This window comes from Fukomys damarensis, unplaced genomic scaffold (assembly GCF_012274545.1).
Source record: "Fukomys damarensis isolate Sample0158 unplaced genomic scaffold, DMR_v1.0_HiC HiC_scaffold_15, whole genome shotgun sequence".
NCBI lineage: Eukaryota > Metazoa > Chordata > Mammalia > Rodentia > Bathyergidae > Fukomys > Fukomys damarensis.
This window is the reverse complement of record NW_022900927.1, coordinates 7,016,841-7,023,477: the sequence shown is the minus strand read 5'-3', so window position 1 is coordinate 7,023,477 and position 6,637 is coordinate 7,016,841. Positions and strand designations below refer to the sequence as shown.

Genomic DNA, 6,637 nt, shown 5'->3' with positions numbered 1-6,637 from the left:
AAAAAAAAAAAAAAAAAAAAAAAGAATTCTAGAGGTTGGCAACAACAGTAGACTCCTGCCTTTTTACAAGATTTTCTTTCCACCATCTTTAGTTTTTATATTTTTATCATACTTGTGGCCTCAGATAATGAGATAGCTACTGTACTTCAAGGAATAGGAAAGGAGCCAAAGGCCTTGAAATGGGTTGAATTGTGTCCTTCCTTTAAAAAAGACAAATATATATTATGTATATCATATATTTATAATATATAATTTATATCATATGTATAATTTATTTTATATATATATGAATGGGGGGATCCTAAGTCTGGAAACCTAAGAACATGGCATTGTTTGAAAATAGGGTCTATGCAGGTGTAATTATTTAAGATGAGATCGTACTCAATTAGGGTAGAACCTAATCCAATCACTGATGTCCTTATAAAAAGACAGAGGCACACACAAAAAGGAGAAAGCTCTATGAAGGCATAGACACACAACCAGAGAGAAGGCGGCAGTGCAGAAGACAGAGTGCCAAAGTGTGTTGACAACATCCCCTGCATGTATACACCAGAGTGTTCAGTAATGAGTAACTCAGAGGTGATTACAATTTGAACTTATGTAGCATCTGACAAAGAAGAGTAATTTTATGAAGAAGTGACAAGACAAAAGAAAATGAGCTCTTAGGGGCAGCAAATTGTGAGAAGGCAAATGTATTGGGAAACTAATGGTTGATAAGGGCTTATTAATGGGACTTATTTGTATATATTCCTGAATATGACATCTTGCCATCGACAGTAAGGTATCCCCTTCCTAGAGGAGAGAGACCCTCAAGGGGAATTCATGTTGTTTTCAGGTAGGTAATGGGAGGATAGAGATCTTGTCCTACTTTTTCTCAGTTGCCATCAGCTCAAAATAATCCATATGCCAGAGTGGCATTTTTTGAAGTAGCAAATTCTAGATCCCTTCACTGGAAATCTTCAGGAGCTAGAAAGAAGCAGGAAGGATTTTTCCTCTCTTAGTGTTGGAGGGTGCATGTCCTTGCTGATATCTTTAGACTTGTTAGATAATGCATTTCTGTTGTTGTAAGCCACCCAGTTTGTGGAATGGGTTGAACAGGTAGTGATTTTTAAAGTTATCTAGAATCAAATAACTAAAAGCAAGTGAAGCTAGAAGATTTATTCAGGGTTTCCCTTGTTTCAGTCCCTTCATCACAAAATACGGTCTTTACTTACAGCATCTCCTGTTAACTTCTCTTCACATCTCATTGGCAAGAACTGGGTGGGTGAGATGCGCAAGCTAAAAGCAATCCAGGGCCAAGAGGAAGAAAACTTCCATGACCAGTTAGACTTGTCCTTATTCATCCCTTGGGATAGTGATAGAGGACCACCCTCCTCCTTGCAATAAAGAGTCTTTCCTCTCCTCTACCTGAATACATTAGAAGACAGGAAATAGTTCTTGGGAGGCACGCCTGAAGTATTCTTTGGGCCACATTTGGAAATGCTGACTATTCACAATGTTTGATTCATCTCAAACAAATTCTCCAGAAGCACTGAGGAATTTAAGTAAAGGTTCAAGGTAGATGGCTCCCAAGTAGGAAATTAGACAATCTTAGGGCAACTGAGAGGGAGCATTCCCAAGGAGAGACCATGGGTCGTCACTAAAATCAAGACATATGGTAAATTAAGTTAAAATTAAATGTCAGAATCTGGACGCGGTGGCGCATGACTATAATCCCAGCACTCGGGAGGCTGAGGCAGGAGGATTGCTGTGAGTTTGAGACCAGCCTGGGCTACATAGTGAATTCCAAGTCAGTCTCAACTACACAGTGAGACCCTGTCTCAAAAAAAAAAAAAAAATTTTTTTTTAAATGTCAGAAAATTGGAAATCCAGGAAAAAGAAAAGGCAGGTGAAATATCCCCCACCCCTACTTCAAGGGAATTATTTACTTAACTTCAAAAACAAAGAATGCATGAAAAAAGGTGTGTGTGATATCCATCCATTCTCCCATCCAGTTCTGGAATTCATAAACATTAGGTTGTCTTGATTGAAGGTCTATCCAGAAATAGTCTCATCATAAGGAGGCTACGTCTTATGCTCTGCCCACCATGACTATAGCTTTGCAACATAGAGGAAAATTTTGCTCCCACTGGGATCATCTTCCTACATGCTAGCCCCAACTCATTTGTCACCTCTTTCACCTGGGCCTGTTCTTTATGTCATCTACTCTAGCTAGGAACAGGAGGTCTACTCACTTCTTCCTGACAATATCAAGGCTGACCTCTTCCCACAGCCAGCTGGGGCTGGGGGTACCTCCTCTTTCTTGGTATCCCCTCTGAACTCCAGGTATACATCTGTCATACCAAAATATTGTGTTGTGTTTATTAAGTTACATGTTGTATTAGTGACCTTTCTGTCTCTAGGAAAAAAATACTTTAACCAACTGAAAAGGAAGAATGGTTTATTTTGGCTTAGAGTTTCACAGGTTTCAGTCCATGGCTGCTTGTGCCTCATGGCAACATAGCACAACATGGTGAGAGTACATGGTAGAGGAGGTCTGTTCTTCTCAGAATGGCTGGAAAGCAGACAGATGTGTGGCCCAATATCTCCATAAAGGCTGTGCCCCCCAGGAACCTAACTTCCACTAGGCTCCACCTCTGAAACGCACAGCACATCTGTCTCTTCTTACTAAGGACTCCAAGGACATGCCTTTGTTAACTTTGTTTTTTCAGCATCTAACACAGTTGAGGTCTATTAAATGTTGAATAAATAAAGTGTGAAAGGCTAATCCCAAGGGAAAGATACCATGTTACAGATTTCCTAGTTGGTACTCATAGGGATCTATAACATATAATGAAAGCCACACAGGCATAAGAATCCAGGAGGGGTGTTGGGTATAGATCTTCTTGATTATGGAGAAAAATGAGGTATGATGAAAGCCATAAAGCAAATATTCCTGGAAATAATTTTTCTGTATCTCTATGAAATCCTGTGCTTAAGCATTGTCATCTTGATTGTGTGCAAATTCTGCCTTCCTGGGAAGCTAGAAAGAATCCAAGCCATTTCTTAGGTTGTTTTAGAACCAAACTGCTTCTCAGAGTTAAGGATTCCTTGATTCTAAATGTTTCACAATTAGAAACAAGAGCATGAGAGCCTTGAAGACACAAACTTAATAAGGAAGCTCTCATCATCCAGCCTGAAATGTGAAAAGTAAGCTGAAGCCATCCAGTTTCACTGTGGTGCTAGAGTGCTAGAGGGGCACAAGAGGAAGAGAGTGAGAAGTGAAAAGAAATTCAGAAGACCATCGAAGCATACTTATTTTACTTGTTCTCCTTAAAAATATGTGTTGCTGGTGAAATGGACAGGCGTTGTTTTTGATTCCCATCATAACATAAAGGGAAACTTTCACAGTGTCTGGAGGCTTTGATGTCCTGCAAATGAAGAAGGATGTGCTCACATTCCTTGCTGCAGGCCAGATGGAACAGCATATCTACAAAAGGAAAAGTGATGGAATCTGCATCATAAATCTGAAGTGGACCTGGGAAAAGCTTCTGGTGGCAGAAGGAGCCATAGTCGCCATTGAAACCCTGCTTATGTCAGCGTCATATCCTCTGGGAGCACTGGCCAGTGGGTTATGCTGAAGTTTGCCTCTGCCACTGGAGCTACTCCTGTCGCTGGCCGCCAAAAGCCACATCTTCTGATGGTTACGGATCCCAGGGCTGACCATCAGCCCCTCATAGAGGCGTCTTATGTCAGTCTGCCTACCATTGCTCTGTGTAACACAGATCCTCCTCTGCACTATGTGAACATTACCATCCCATGCAACAAGGGAGCTTACTCAGTGGGTCTGATGTGGTGGATGTTGGCCTGGGAAATGCTGCACATACGTGGCACCATCTCCCATGAACACCCGTGGGAGGTCATGCCTGATCTCTACTTCTAAAGGGATCCTGAAGAGATTGAAAAAGAAGAGCAGGCTGCTGCTGAAAAGGCTATGACCACGGAGGAATTTCAGGGCTAATGGACTACACCAGCTCCAGAGTCCACTGCTGCTCAGCCTGAGGTTACAGACTGGTCTGAGGGTGTGCAGTGCCCTCTGTGCCCATCCAGCAGTTCCTTACAGAAGACTGGAGTGCTCGACCAGCCACAGAAGACTGGTCTGCAGCCCCCACTGCTCAGGCCACTGAGTGGGTAGGAACCACCACTGAATGGCATTGAGCTGTTTGTTCTGCAGAACTGAAGCAAAGTGGAAATGAAGTTGATGGAAAACAAAACACACAGCCTGGTTATACAATTGTTGAATTTAGGTTTTAGGTACCAGACTCTTGTTGTTCCTTATTACAAAATGCTACCATATTGCACTTTGCTGCGTTTCCACTTCTGCTGTGCGTTATGTCATTGTGAATTTTCTCCCCACGTTTACTTGTCCCGAAATATGTGGGGGCCACCTCCGCTGACTTTGAACCTTCCTGTCATTCTTCATGATCGACTTAACTTTGCTGTTCTTTTTCAGTTCCTTTGTTTCATATTTTTACTAGATTTATCTCCTCTTTTGTTTTTTCCACATTATTCCTTTTTTTGTTTTGTTTCCTAATCGAGAACCTGGAAGTCACCCTCAGAAGTGCTCTAAGTAGAAGAGCAGCCATGATGTTTTCAGACTTTCAAAGACAGAGCTACCCATCCCCCACATGCCCTTGTGGGAAATGGAAAAAGAGGTCCCTTTCTCTGGGGAGGCATAGCCCTACCTCAGCACATATGGCTTAGTGAGCAGAGGATGACTGATTTCAACTCCATTCTCTCCTGTGCTCTCATACTGTAAAATAGCATGCCCAGCCAGAAGGTACAGCCCTGTCTAGAAAAAAAAAAAAGCCCTTAAACTTGCTTAAGTAAATCATTACAGCCACCATTCTTTTCATGATGAAAATGTTCTTCTTTAAAGTCCATTTAATAAATGAATGACCTTGAACAGACATTTGTTTCCTCAATCTTCAGGATTTTACAGGTCCTTAAATACCACTTCAGGATAGATAGTGGCTTTCTGCTGCCAGTGCAGCATGGACCTCTTTGCAAAGCATTCTCTCATTTGTGACTCCATAGTGCCATCTCACATTTGTCTATATTTCAGCAAACAAATGAAGATGAACTAGGAGTCAGACTCTTGAATCCTATGTTCCGTTTCTTACTAGTTGGGCATTTTCAGTTCATCTAATCGTATAAGAAAATGCACACCCCTGAAACCTCTGAAGAACGGCCTCCAGCGATGTTTGTCAATCCCTTGGCATTCCTTTCCAGGCCTGGGATCCATGGAAGAGCCACCTCCTGGTCTCTGCCTCCAGACCTGCCTTTCTCTTTACTTCCCTCCCCCTCCTTATGAACCTATACAGTCACTCTGAAGCAGTGTGTAATGTGCACAGACACCTGCTTGAAGTGAATAAACTAGACCAGTATCATTTGAGGAAACCTCCTGATGTAAACTACACAGAAAAATCAGTGATAACACTATCCACACAATATTTTGCTATTTACAAAATTATTTCATAAACATTAGCTCATGTAATTCTGAGTTGAAATTTCCTCCTAAAAGCAGAAATGAATGGATTCAGGCTAGTAAAATCCAATTATCTTTCAGGCTGTCTGCCCTATCCTGTCCTTTCCCCTAGTGTCAGTTGGTTCATAAAAGGGAACAATGAAAGTCAATCCCAGTGTGGCCCTTGTTTTCTGAGCCTCAGTCTCCAAAATGGGTGCAGACCTTACCCCTGCTCCACCTGTCCCAGTCCCCTCCCTCCTTCCTCTGGTCTCCAGCCTTTGGCCTCCACACTTTTACTCCAGCCTTCTCTGCAAGGCCTTTCTTCCTTCAGGTCCCCACAGACTGAAGTTGAAGTCATTTCTCTGGATTCCCTTTGTACTAGAAACACATGGTCCTTTATGCCTACATCAGTTTCCAAGAGAAACTCTCTTGATATGCAGCCACCCAAATCCCACGCCTGGGATACCTGTGACTTGTTCACATAGAATCTTTATCTTTCTCAAATAGCAAGAGTAATGTTAACTAATCTCACACGTTTCTGTGCAGCAAGTATGGTGCCTGTCTGCAGATCATCTCATTCCATCCTTACGAGAGCCTCATAAGGTCGCTGCTGTGTGTCATCCATGAGGCTGAAGTTGAGCTTCACTGAGAGGACCCCACTGACCCCAAAGCTCTTGGCTGTCTGTTTTTAGACTTCTTTCACCTCTTTGTCTTCTGCCACCTTTACAACTCCATAATTTAACTAAACTCCTCAGAGACACAATTTCCGCTCATTCCCTTTTTAGTTCTATACCTCAGAATTAGACTTCAACAGTCCTTCTACGAGATCTCAGATCTCTCCCAAATCCTAACCTGGACTTCCTGCAGCCAAATGTTAACATTTTCACAACCCAGTGCATTTACTTTATTCTTATCGTAGGTAAACTGAAGAAAGCTATGTTTCATTATAGTCAGGAAGAAGAAATATTCACCATAGGCTTGCTTCTGACTATGCAGGACTTGGAGAGATTTGCCTCCTAGTCTAGGCTCTGCTCCTAACCAGCTGTGATCTTGGTGTGTCCTTGTATCCTTTACTGACTCACAGAATCCTCCAAAGGAACAATGACATTAAAAATAGCTAGCATCATGGAG

The 6,637-nt window shown here is 42.1% G+C and overlaps 1 protein-coding gene and 1 pseudogene across 2 annotated transcripts in view; both read left to right on the top strand.

Annotated features, from left to right (window-relative positions):
* Positions 1-4,199, top strand: part of LOC104872208 — a 51,109-nt pseudogene extending 46,910 nt beyond the window's left edge.
* Pced1b (PC-esterase domain containing 1B) overlaps positions 1-6,637 on the top strand; it is a 129,285-nt gene that overhangs the window by 84,334 nt on the left and 38,314 nt on the right. The window lies entirely within an intron of this gene.